We start from the raw sequence: 13,136 nt of genomic DNA on the forward strand, positions 1-13,136 counted from the left end.
CTCCAGTCTGTAAGAAACCAGATTAATAAAATGTATGAGCACCTCACAGCTATTACAAATTATTTAAGGCTTCAATATGGATTAATGTTTATAACACAAGGCCTGCCTGAAGATTAAATATTTATTTTTCCTATGTCGACTTTCAAGGACAGACCTTTTCCACACACATTATCTCCATTAAGCACAAAGAGGAAGACTGATATTATACTTCAAGCAGAAACACATCCAGTTATCAGCATACAAAGGGTGTATGTGAAGGTAATACTGTCAGTGGAGTTTCCACGACTGAAAAATCTACAGTATGCTACACAGCAGATAAAGTAGGAGACACTTAAAATGTGTGAATTCTACTACCATATACTGCAGTTTTTTTAGGTATCAGATTGATGATTTAAGGCTTCCTGCTTTAAAGACTACAGGTAGGTCTTCTCTCTTCAGTTCCTTTCTGATCTGAGAGAGGAGAATGAATTGAAAACCTTAAGTTCAAAATGTTAAATGTTTTCATCAAGGCAGACTTTGTGCTCAGAGATCCTGCTGGATATTCGCCAGAGTTACCTATATACTTTTTAAAATATAGTCTGCTACTGAAATATAATTTATTTTCCCTAAAAGTAGAAATATTTTAATTTCTTTTTCTACTTAATAAAGACTTTTTGCTTGTTTGTTTTATTTTTAATTAGAGGTTACTTTGGATGAAAAAAAAATTCAATTACTTGGCAGGCTCTAAAAGTAACCCCTTATTACTGCAGAAACAAGTCACTAACCCTTCCCTGAAGGCAAAGCGGACTATGGGAGTATAATTTGTGCCTGTTGAGCTTCTTTTGACAATCCAGCACAGCTAACAGCCTCTAAGTCATGTTGCACCAATTCATAGTTCTGCAGTTACCCTAAAGTTACTGAGACCTCACCCATTTGGCACGTGTCTTTTTGCTCCTTGTAGACCACAGGCTACACAACTGTTTGGTCACAATGGACTACTTTTTATAATAAGTACTTATTAGCATTATAATGCAAGAAAACTTGCAAGCAGAACTTCTCAATCTTCCTTTTGCGGAGCTTAGGATCTGCTGATAATTGAGGGAAACACAACAGTGAAATACACCATTGCAATTCACAAGCAATAATTATCCAGGCAAAGTTAAGTTTTAGAAGCACTGTAAACCATTTGTTGTATAAAACAGGGTTTTTAAAGTCCTCACTACATGGATGTTTTTCTTTTCTTCCAGAGTGGGCTGTTAAATGCAAACAGTTAATGAGGTTAATGACTGCACAGAAATCCTGAACACACCTTGCGTGCAGAGGACAGAGCCCAGTCAGCAGTGCTGAATGCCCTAAGCTGCTCCTTTCATGATGCCTGAACTGTAGCAGCATCACCTGCACGCTGACAGGCAGAGGAAGAGGAGGCAAAGGTTGGGCACTTCTCACACCTATTTTGGACAGGCAAAAATTTATAGAACTACAGAATCGTTTGAGTTGGAAGGGACCTTTAAAGACCATCTGGTCCAACTCCCCTACAGCGAAGAGGGACGCTCACAACTCAGTCAAGTGCTCAGAGCCCAACTAGCCTGACCTTGATTGTCTCCAGGGACAAAGCATCCACCACCTCTCTGGGCAGTTTCGTGGAGACAGAAGACCCATCCGTGCCCCACCGAAAGCTGCCATGCCAGGCAGGCTCCAGAGCCAGCAATCTCTTCCTACTGCTCTGTTTCAATGCATTCAAGGAACGAGTTTAAAAACTTGCCATTTCAAAGATGTTTTCATTATTATAAGGATATGGGTATCTCTATCCAGTGCTCATTATTATTAACACAATTGAGGGAGTTTTCTGCATTACTTTTTCTAGCACTTCAAGTTCCTCTTTATTTTTGTGGATAAACATAGAAGGAAAAATAAGCTTCTGCAAGGATATTTTGTGCCTGGGAGTAGAAATGCTCAGTGATGAGTCAGAGCTGCATGTTTCCTGGGGCAGGAATAGCAGGGAATGGTAAGGTGTGAGGAGCTCTGGCAGGGGAATCCAGTCTGCTTCTTGAATTGCTCAAGGCATCCCCAAAATCCACTAAAAGCTTACGCATTGTAGAAGTGAAGGAAACCAGAGGTATTGACTAACCTGGATCAAATTAAAAACATGTCAGCGTTTAGCTAATTAGCTTACCACATTTTCCAAGCTGGACAAGTTTCTATAGCAGCTTGAAACATAAACTTTGTGAAGGTGCTCTGCATGCTGTTACAAGACTATGACTGAAGTGCACAAAAACAGACTACCACTCTATTATACAACATGTCAGTAGAATAACCTCTCACTTTGATCCAGAAGTTCTTTGTTGAGGTATTAAAGACACAGTGTTATCTACTGATTCCTGAAGTTTCACAGATAAAAATCTCAGCAAAAATTCTCTGTCCCCTTTTGTGCACTTGAGAATATTTGTAAACATTTTTAATTCTTAGCAACAAACCATAATTAATGTGCACGCTAAACCAAACAAATATGCATTAAGTTATTTTCTAATTAGGTCTTCAGTCTTCCTTATGTGCTTGACACTGTTTACAGCTGTGAATGAGCAGAAAGGCAGCTTTCATGCTAAATGTGCTTGGTTGCGTCTGCAGAAATTTTGAGAAGCATCTGAATGACTTTATCAAATTTTCTGCTGCTGGTGGAGATCGCCGCAGGTCACGTTTCTTTAAAGGTTCCCTATTTCATGACTAAAACAAATATTAGTGAAGTAACCTGTCTGATGCTAACTGGACACTGGTTGAAGAACAACAGATCACTCAAAGAGCTTTGAGATGCAATCCTGAAGACTCCTCCAGAGAAAAATACCTTCCTCTCCTGATTTGGTAGGTCAAGTACTAACCCCACTAGATTTAAAAAAAAAAAAAAAATTAAAAAAAATGAAGTTTTTAATCCACCTTTAGAGATAACCAAAAATTTGTATGATGCTGCAAATACTTTCACTGTTCTTTAAAAGTCAGAGAGGTCTAAAATGTTCTGTTTGAAGCACAGGCATTACTTTATAGAATCCAGATTTCCAAACACCCCAATGACAATCTTTTAGTAGGCTGACAACATGGATTCATTTTACCCAGAAAATTAAAAGACACAAATAACTTACCTTTGTATGGTCTCTGCAGGGTTTGCATTTTACTACTACAGGTATATATATATGTATTTAAATTAAACTAATGATTAAACACACACAAATCACAATTTTCTCTATCAGTGATCACAAAAAGAGAAGAGTCACGAAGCCACACCAGATGGAATCAGTCGGTCATTACTCAGAAGAAACACAGCACTGCACCCTCCAAACAAAGCTGTTCCTGGGAAGCCAGGCAGGATAAGCTTTCAAGGAAAAAATAATTTAGGTCAGAAGCAGCACAAGGGTATGACAGAAAGCAGTCTGCACATCAGGATGAAGTGTTTTCATTTGTCCAAGCCACTCTCATTGGCATAAGGGAAGAGGCATGGACACTCTGAGAAGAAGCTAGAGGAGAACCACAGAGAGCAAAACCTTCTTGGCAAACATGAGAAGGAGCCTGGACCAAAGGGTATGTTACGTGATTCATTCTCACCCCCCTCAGGTCTGAGCTGAGGAGTGGCAAGAAAAATTTCTTCAGCTGTAAGAAACCGTAGGAAAACAGTGAATTTTCATTAAATCTACTATGTTTTTTTAATTGCTTGCTTGCTAGCTTTCGAAAGAGGATTTAGCAGGGCACATTAAAAATGTAGCAAGTATCAAATGAGAATTGAATCCATATTCTAAAATATTAATGTCCAGATAACAATACTGTGAATACAGATGGTAACACCATGTTTGATGTGTGCTACCCATTCATGTAAACAGCACAACCTGGTAGGGTAAGCTGCCTTCCAGAGGCAAAAGCTGGTTTTGAATAGAATCCTTTCACCTTACGGATGCTTTCAGAATATCAATTCTCAAAATCCTGTGAAATTTGTCAGATTCATGTTCAGTTTTAATTGGATACTGTGTCTTAAGTAGCGGGGCCTGCACCTCCCACTAAAGACAATCATTTTTAAGGGCATTTAGTTTCAAATTAAAAGCAAATGCTGAAATGATGGATGTTAGATCAGGAAAAAAACACAGTAATTTCATTTCAAAGTGAGAACAATTCTCAAAAGTAGAAAACTAAGCATCTCTGTGTTTTGGATGAAAGATAAAATTACTAGGAAAATTAAGCTACAGCTGTGAGGTGCTGTGAGGTTGTCAGTCACGATGGCTTTCACACGAGTGATTATATTTAAAAATTCAACCATGTTAAGTTTTAAAGCCACTACAGAGGCATACAAAAATAAAATAACTACACAGGCAAAGCCATCCTTTACCCACACCCTCTGGTCCAGGGAATGTGAACTATCTGCTGGTCCTTACAGGCTCTGGAACGTAGACAGGAATGCCTATGACCACCAAAATAAAAATATCTTTTATTCCTTTAGACAAATGTACTGGGAATGTAAACGTGCACAGTTCTGCACATCACAGTGACAACCTCTTTGATAGCTATTTCTAATTAAAAGTGTTCAGCACATCCAGTATGTTTTCCCTGCAGGATGAACTTAATGGATAACTGTGTGACCCTGCATGAGAAGCAAGTAATGCACAGCGTGCAGGTAGGGACGACGTGAAGGCAGGGATAACAGTGCTAATTGTCACGTTCAGGAATCAGTTATTTCGAGCAGCACAGAAATCGTGCTCTGCTGCTCTTCTTTTGTGTTTCTCCATTACACTGAGGCAGCAGTGGTTAGCTACTCAGTATTCAAGGACATGAACTCAAAGGTACCGTCTCCTGCCACTCCTTCCACATACTCTCATAATCTTATGGTGTAGGAAAGAAACTTTATGAATGGGAGGGCAGGGGCAAGGCAATCTAAACAGTTTTTGTTTCAAATTTTTTAAATCTGAGTTTATTCAGCAGACAACAGTTGCCTGTAAGATGGTAGTGGCCTGATCTACCTATGAGGGAGTGAGGGTGTGAGCAGGGCCTGCCCTACCCGGTGAGACTCCTGCATGTCAGTATTTCAAGGAATTGATGGATGGATCATACTTAGGCAGGAAGACGTAGCAGGCTGTGTATCGTGTGTGTAGACCTCCCTAATATTCCTAATTAAGTGTAGAATCCAGAAGACATTTTCTTTAAGTTTCAGGAACTCCTGAGTCTCTGTAGCAGAAATTGGTGGAGATACAGCTCGTCCATACCTAAGTTCAGCTGGATTTCTCACTAAGTGCATTCTAATGCAGCCTCACATGTGGTGTTTTTTGATCTTTAGCAAGCACACATCAGATCTAGCCCTGTGCATCCATCCATTAAGATTCCTGACATCACTAGTGGTGGATTTTTTTTATTTTTTATTTTTATTTTTTTGAGGGAGAAGCGCATCTGCCAAGAGAGCTTCAAGAAAAAGAATAAAATTTACCAGATATGAAGTCAGGTAAAAGGGTGAAAAAGGACAAGATTTTTGTTTTTAAGCTATGATCCTTTATTTGATTCAAAGATAGCTGCAAGACAGAAAGTAAAGAGACACAGAGGGCCTGTTGATTGCTTTGTCCTTAACCCCTGTTTACCTGAGGCTTTGTTTGCAGTATCTGAGCTCTTGCCATGGAGTTCTGCTTCTAGCCATTTGTACAAGACTACACAACATAACAAAGAGAGATAAAAAAGCAAGTATGAACAACGTGAAAGACATACAAGTGTACTGGGGAAAAAAAAGAAATAAAAATAGGTAAAATAGGAAAACAGACCACAACACGTTTCTTCCCCCCACTACGGACAAAGGGTAAATACATGTGACGAACAAAAACTCAGTGGTTGTTTCACTACAAAGCTGTTGAACATATTGAAAGTAATTGTAGGAATGCCTGTCAAAATTAGTAGCAAGATTAAATTCTAAGTACTTCAAACAGCATGCTGTCATATAGTTTCCCTATTATGAAAGGCTGCTTTGCTCCTACACATTAAGACATTCCAACTGGCGTCGAACCAAAGCCAAGAGGTTTTCTCCACTATAAGACTGTTAACCATGTAGTTACATCATCAATATAGTACTGGATGACATTGTCAGGATGTTTTAAAAATTACCTATTGCAAGATGGAAATTATGAATAGAGTATCAGGGTGCTTTTAGATGAAGTTTTGAATAAATGAGCTCTATATAACTCAGATGAGCGATTTAAATTTCTTTCAGTTACATCTCTCCCAACAGTGGCTTGTAATGATAAACAAAAGGATGTCCTAGCACATCTCTCTGAAGTTTCTCCCAGCTGCCTAGCTCCTCTCCTGCAGCAAAACAAGAGTGTTTTCCCAGCCACTATGGTGCTCTTTCATCAAGCAAAGTCTCTTTCTTACACTGCACAAAGGCAATTTGCAATCCTCATCAACTTAAATTTATTTTTATATATTAAAGCATATACTAAAGGTGAAATGTCATTGACCTCTCTGCTCTTTCCATTTCTAGGTGTAAATTCAGAGTGATTTATACTTTTGCCTTCCATTTGAGCTGTTAATTCTGGCATCAGTTCAAAGGATCCAGATCATTCTGTCAAGCCTTAATTTTATGGAAAGTGGCCTCTACAGAGGGCACAAGAAATAATTCCAATAAATAGATGTGGATTTGTGTTTTAGGAATTTTTGTTTCTTCCTTCAGGAAATACATAAAGATAACCCATATTCATAACTGCAGGATGATTTTTTTCCATCCCAGGTGCCTTAAGGTTTTCTGTTCTGCTTTTGAGCTGTCTGCACCAAAAAGTTGCACAGATATTTAAACTAACGAAACAAAACAAGAAATTGCCTACTGTTCTTTTGGAATCATACTGTCTGTGCATGTTTTTAGGATCTTGGTACAGAATAGCACAAAAAGCACAAGAGATTTTTGACACAGGGATGCATACTGGTTTCTGCCATGACCAAGACTCCAAACTCTCACGGTCAACAACTCCAAGGCAAAGCTGGCATTTTCCCTTTCTGTCTGTCCCATACCCACGGTGTTTATACAGCTGTTCTAACATGCTGCTTTCACGGTCCTCCCTAAAAGTCCTTTCTAAAAAACTGTCATTCACCAACGTGGCCTGAGCTTCCATAGACTTGGCCACCATCTTTGCAATAGGAATAAAGAAAAGGAAAAATGTAACTCATAAAGGGATGCACAGCATGATGTGCAGGGCAGATTCTGCTCTTTCTGCCCTTGACCATTTTTTCCAGCCATACAAGTAACAGGTGTGCCAAGAACTGGAGAACATTGACAACACAGAATAATTACTCCTTGAATAGGCTTAGTATGTAAGTGATCCTTTAAAAATGGAGATTTGTTCATATTTAAGCTATTGTCCAAGTCGAATTAATGAGGAAATGGCTCAAACCTAGCAGAAGTTCAGTTTGCCACCACTCCTCTTCTGACCTTGATTAAGGCACTTTATCTGCCTACAGAGTAACATTACACAGCACAGCACTGCCAGCTTAAAATAGCCACAGTGCCAGCTGCCAGCAGACCAGACTCATCCCACTACACCAGAAAACTAGTGTGAGTTACACGTTTTGCTGGAATTATGGTTTGCATAAAATTGCATCGTAGTATGTCAAATTCAAGGAATCATGGCTTAGATCATGCCATCTGGGGGGATTTTTTTTTTGCCTTAGTGTTGCAGAGAATGTAATAAGTACACAAGGAGGCACAGTGCTCCCAGACAACTGCCATTTGCTCCCAATTAATGGGAAACAGTGGATGGGGCGTAAAATTGGACCTAAACTTAGGGAACTAGTTACATTTCAGGCCTGTTTGGTCCATCCTGCTTATACACAGCAGCACACTGATTTTTATTGCATTTTTATATACTCAGATCTCCTGTTCATTTTGCATTCTTGATATGGAGTGAGTGAGCATCTGTATTAACAGAGAAATTAACATAAGCAAAAATTTAAACCTCATTTTAAATCTAAAGTTTCACAATTCATTATTCTTAAACTACCTGCTGGATTTTTGGTTAGTTACAGAGCATCACATATCAGTATTTGTCCCCCTTTGCCCCTCAGGGGCAAATTTCAGGTGCTTTATTACCTGAAGTCAGAAGCAATTTCACAAAAGCTGCACTTAGCTTGGCACCAGAGTGTGAATAACTTCACAATAACACCTTATGTCACAGTAATTAAGCTTGGCTTACAATACAGTACAAGAAGAAAAGAACCTTAATTTGTCCTACACCATTTTCAGCACTAATCAACACTGTCAGAAACAGAGAAGGAAGATGCCCATCCAGCAGCTCTGACTGCCAGCCATGCACTATTTAGACTTATGCTTTTTAGCACCTTTAGTCTCACCCATCTCACAAAAACTCGAGGCTCTGGCCTTCTGGATGTAGCACTGATACTCTGGGCAACAAACATTTCTGTTTTTAACTGGTGGGGCAAGAGGTGAGTGCAGATAGGACACAGATTAAGCTCACTGTGCTGAGTTACTTTTATCCATGGCCTTCACAAGTAAAGGCCTACAGCAAGGCAATGCTTGCCTCTGAAGTGTTAGGAAAATTTAGTTATATGTATTATTGATGGGAAGAGGTTCCAGCAGAGAAATATGTTCTCTTCTTGTAATCAGAAAAGTTCTCTCATTGGCACTGAATAGAAACATCCATTTGTGTAGCACAAACTGACCTTGTTTGAAAAACCACTGTTCAAGCTGCTGCCAATAGATAATTGTCCTTACAACAGCCTGCAAGAGCCAGTCTTCCACCAGTTTTCAACAACTGAATCTTTTCAGAAAGAGACAAAAGTCTTTCCACATCCTGAAAAATCACAAGTACCCGCAGGCAAGGCACAAAGATAAGAGAACTTCTGTATGGAGGAGTGATAAACAGGTACAAAGACATGGGCAGATAGACTCACTGCCCTAACAGCCGTACAGCTCCTTTGCAGCTGATGCTTCCAGTTAAGAGCTGCCCAAGAAGCCACTACAACATGGAGAATGCTCTCACCTGTATTACAGTAACTGGAGATCAGTGGAAGTGTCTGCAGCAATACACTAAGGGCAAAACTGACACGAAAGGAAAAAAATGTTTATAACAAGGTGCTGGGTGACACACTAGCTCCTGAAAAAAAAAAAAATCCACAGTTGAGTTTTGTCAACTAAAAATTTTGGAATATTGTAAAGAAGAACAAATATTATCATCAGACTGAAAGAAAGAAGTCCTTGTAACTCTTCAGTTTGAATGCCTCTTCTGCCACAAATATCTTTGCAAGAACCTACAGGTCTTGGTCAAAACCACCTGTGCTTAGAAACTCTTTGAACATCATGCTGCTGCCAGTGAGTTTACACAAAAGGCATCATTAAAAATGAAAAATTTTCCATATGCCTTAAATAAACCATGACTAGTTAGATGGAGTTTCCTCTTCCACCCCTGCACTGCAGCAGAGCTTTATCCATTTTTGACATTCTTCGCTTTCCCCAAAAAACAGCTATAGACTCTGGGATAAATCTTCTGCTGCCATCAGCAAAGTCTGTTAAGGAATGAAGGTAGAGTCCACTGAGACAGGAAAAGGAGTCCATGAGTAGAGCACTATGTCTCTCCTTTGACAAAACCTAATGATTTAAAGGAGTGTCTTGCTCCCCCTTCCCTCAAATTTCCACTGCCACTCCAATGTAAGTGTAGATATCCATGGTAAAACAGTACAAGTTTCTGGAAAGTCTTCATTTTTTTACCTTTCTGAATGTAAAAAGACCATGAAGAGTCCCCAAAAGAAACAAGGATCATTTCCTGGCCTAAAAATGGTTGAAAAGAGCCAGCAGAGCCCTGAAGGAAGAGCTGGAGAGACGCACAGAAAGGAGAATAAGAAAGAAGTCCATACGCACAACTCACATGCATACTCTGCTTGCTGTGTTACTGCCCCATCAGCAAAGATGGAAGCAGCAGTGAACAGAGATCTAAATAATCCTAAAATTACCTGGCATTAAGCAAATATTTTCTCATTACCACTAATCTCTTTGTGCCTGGATCTCAGGTTGACTGGCATAATAAAATCACACAGGTAGAAAGCACGCAATTTATTGCTCCTGTTTTTAAAGAAACATGAGCTGTTACCAAGTACAGAGAGGTTAATTCAAAAACAATGCAGGTGGAGCCACGAAGGCAGACATGAGAGCTGTCCTGGGCACTGCACGCATCCCAATGCAAAACAGAGAGGAGTCATGCTACAGTATTTTATACTTCCTTCTTGCATGAAGGGGAATCTCGTGGTGTTAAACAATGTTTTGTGTAACACCGGCGCAAGCTGTGCCATGGTTTGGAGTGCTCAGTAACTGTTTCAGTAGATATATATACAAATTTATATAAAAGTAATTCATACTAGGCAAAGGCTGGATTAGGCATAGACCACATCAGAGTTGAGCACACTTCACACCTATGGTCTCTGTGAGCATACTGACATCTTGGAGATGTTCAATAAATGCAGGGAAGTGCACACAAAAGACAAGAGAATTAACAAAATGTACAGATATAGCAATATGACTGAAAACAAAGATGGCATTTCTTGGTGAGACAAAATGGGACAGCTAAAACTGAGCATCCAGTTACAGAAAACAAGAGCATTATCCTGTTGCATAGTGGGAGAAGTTGTTATTCCTTTGATTAAAACAGAAGAGGGTTGTTTATGGTGCATAAGGATGGGTTTCAATAATCCCCTACTCACTTGCTCTGTAGCACATAAGCCTACCAACTAAAGAGCATTGTTCTACATAAGAGAGTACAGGTATAATGTATTCACAGCCAGATATTTGTGCACGCTCCCTCTTTCCCTGAGAAGAGGCTGGAAGGAATGCTCTTTTATGCATTCAAATGCTGTTCCATGCATCCAGGTCTCTTCCCACAACACCAGAGATGGTGATCCTAAAATCTGGACTCAGCTGTTTCATAATTCCTCACAGCTCCGTGGTAGCACATGAGCGCCTTGCATTGCTCCCAAGGGACTAGACTTCCCATTTCAAATCAAACAGGATGCACACATGACAGATGAAAGAGACGCAGGCATCTGCATCTCTCTCCAGGGTCTGACAAGTTGCTGGTGATTAATTCTGTAACACACAGATACACCAAGACCATCCCTGATGGATACCTCTTCTATGCAAAGCTTAACAAGCATGTGTGCACTGCATTAAATATTTATACCAAGGAAACAATTTTAATTTTTTTTTTTTGGGAGGGGGGATACTTACATATGAAGCACACACAAGGGAAAAGACCCAAACTATGAACATTTCTGACAAGTGATGCAGATCTCAGCAGTTAGGCGGCAGCTGTGAGGGTAGCTGAGCACCAGTATTACTGGATATTTGTTTACAGAGCGCTTGCACTGTTGTTATCAGGCTGAAAAGGACTATAAGATGACTGAATAATATTAGGTTACCACAAGCTGCAATGAATGTTTCAAGAGCTTCACGTGTATACAGAGAACCAGTCAGCACAGTGGGGCTGCTCTCCAGCTCGTCACAAGAACAGGCAGTGCATGTGGGGAACAGAACTCCTTTCTGAAACCAAAAGGAGTATGGAGGCACGCTGGATTAATCTGAGCACTTACATACATTTTACAGCTAATAATCCAAGGGTCAAAGGATGGCAAAATAACCAACTTTCTATCTAAGCTGACTTTAAAACAACAAAGCTTCAAAAACTTTTTTTTTTTGCCTATAAAAAGCCACTCACTGCTTCTTAAAGTAAGACTCCGTCCTGAGCTTTGAATTCAGCAAGGTTTATTCTGTGATTACAGCCTGAATATGACATTTTAGTACAGAAATGTCAAACTTCAACCCAAATCTGTATCGTAGCTTCAGAGTATCTTATAAATAAGCAGCCTGAGGAACCAGGTATTTTAAGCCAGCTATAGAATTAGTTCTGGTGGGGCTTCTGTTTAATCCTTTCCCGAACTAACCATTTCCCAAAGGCTAGGATACATCCTTTGGCCACCTGCCCCAGCAACCTGGGCTCTCTGGTGCATGTGTCCAGGCATTGAGGTAGGCCCTGCAGTCCCTGCCCATGGTGGAGCTTCAGCACCACACAGGCTAGCACTCAGCCCAGCTTCCTTACTGGCAGGAACGCTTCCCCTGAGCAGCAAGGGTTCAGGATGACCCTGTGAGAACCCTGTGATGGCACCATCCCACGTCACCTGCTCACCCATCACTTCCTTTAAAGAGCCAATGGCTTCTGATGCAGTTCATAGGGCAGTGGACTTTATGACAGCAAAACCTGAGCCAGCTCCTTCTCCAATCCCGTGCAAAGGACAACTGCCCTACCCAGATGATAAAACCCAGACTCACATGGCTCTGCAATGTCACCCAGCTGACACTGTGACAAACGCTTGCACATGTAGGCAAATAAGTGCTTCATCTCCCTGAACTGTCAGGGCACGCTGAAGAATCAACACCGCCACCGTTATCTGCAGCAGTGTATGTTTCCTAAGCCTTTATAATTTTTGCTTTGAAAATGCATTTAATCACAACCTTGTGTCAAACTGCAGGAGCACAAGGGCTTATTTTAAGACATGTTCGACCACACACACAATCTCTGTATGTGTGAGCAATTGGGAAACTGTGGTCCGGATAGCAGGCTCCGGAGCCATGGACATAACGCTGAGTTTGTCACCAGCGAGGTAGGAGAGAGAGAGTTCCAGCATCCCGTTAGCTGCCATCTGCGCTCCCGCAGGAAGGGAGCTCAGACTTGTCAAACGGCTTGAATTAAAAAGCACAGGGGCAGGCCTGCATCAGAAACAGCAAGAGGTGGTGATTTCAGGGCAGCAGCCTGACGTTCCTGGCCGCCAGCAGAGCACATGACATATAGTTAAACATGAGAAATGGGCTTCTGGCATCCACATGTAACATCGCATTTGGGAAAGTCATTTTTTTTGAAGGTTCAGAGACTGATTTAGAGACTGAAAAATTGGCTGTTTAGAAAAAATGCTGGTCCTGAAGACCAGATAGAAGGAAAAAAAAACCCTGAATTTCTGCTACTGGCCCTCCCTTTTTTCCAACAGCAGTTCTCTACCGTTTTTGTCACGGAAAAAAAAGCGAGACAGGATTAGCATGAGCAAAGCAGGTAAGATGTCACTATAAGACGTTAAGGAGCGATGAAGAAAGAAAAGGAACA

At 40.5% G+C, this 13,136-nt stretch overlaps 1 protein-coding gene across 1 annotated transcript in view; it reads right to left on the reverse strand.

Annotated features, from left to right (window-relative positions):
- Positions 1-13,136, reverse strand: part of DENND5B (DENN domain containing 5B) — a 104,444-nt gene that overhangs the window by 57,740 nt on the left and 33,568 nt on the right. The window lies entirely within an intron of this gene.

Source organism: Cyrtonyx montezumae, unplaced genomic scaffold (assembly GCF_038088225.1).
Source record: "Cyrtonyx montezumae isolate F1298 unplaced genomic scaffold, pur_monq_1.0 scaffold_3, whole genome shotgun sequence".
NCBI lineage: Eukaryota > Metazoa > Chordata > Aves > Galliformes > Odontophoridae > Cyrtonyx > Cyrtonyx montezumae.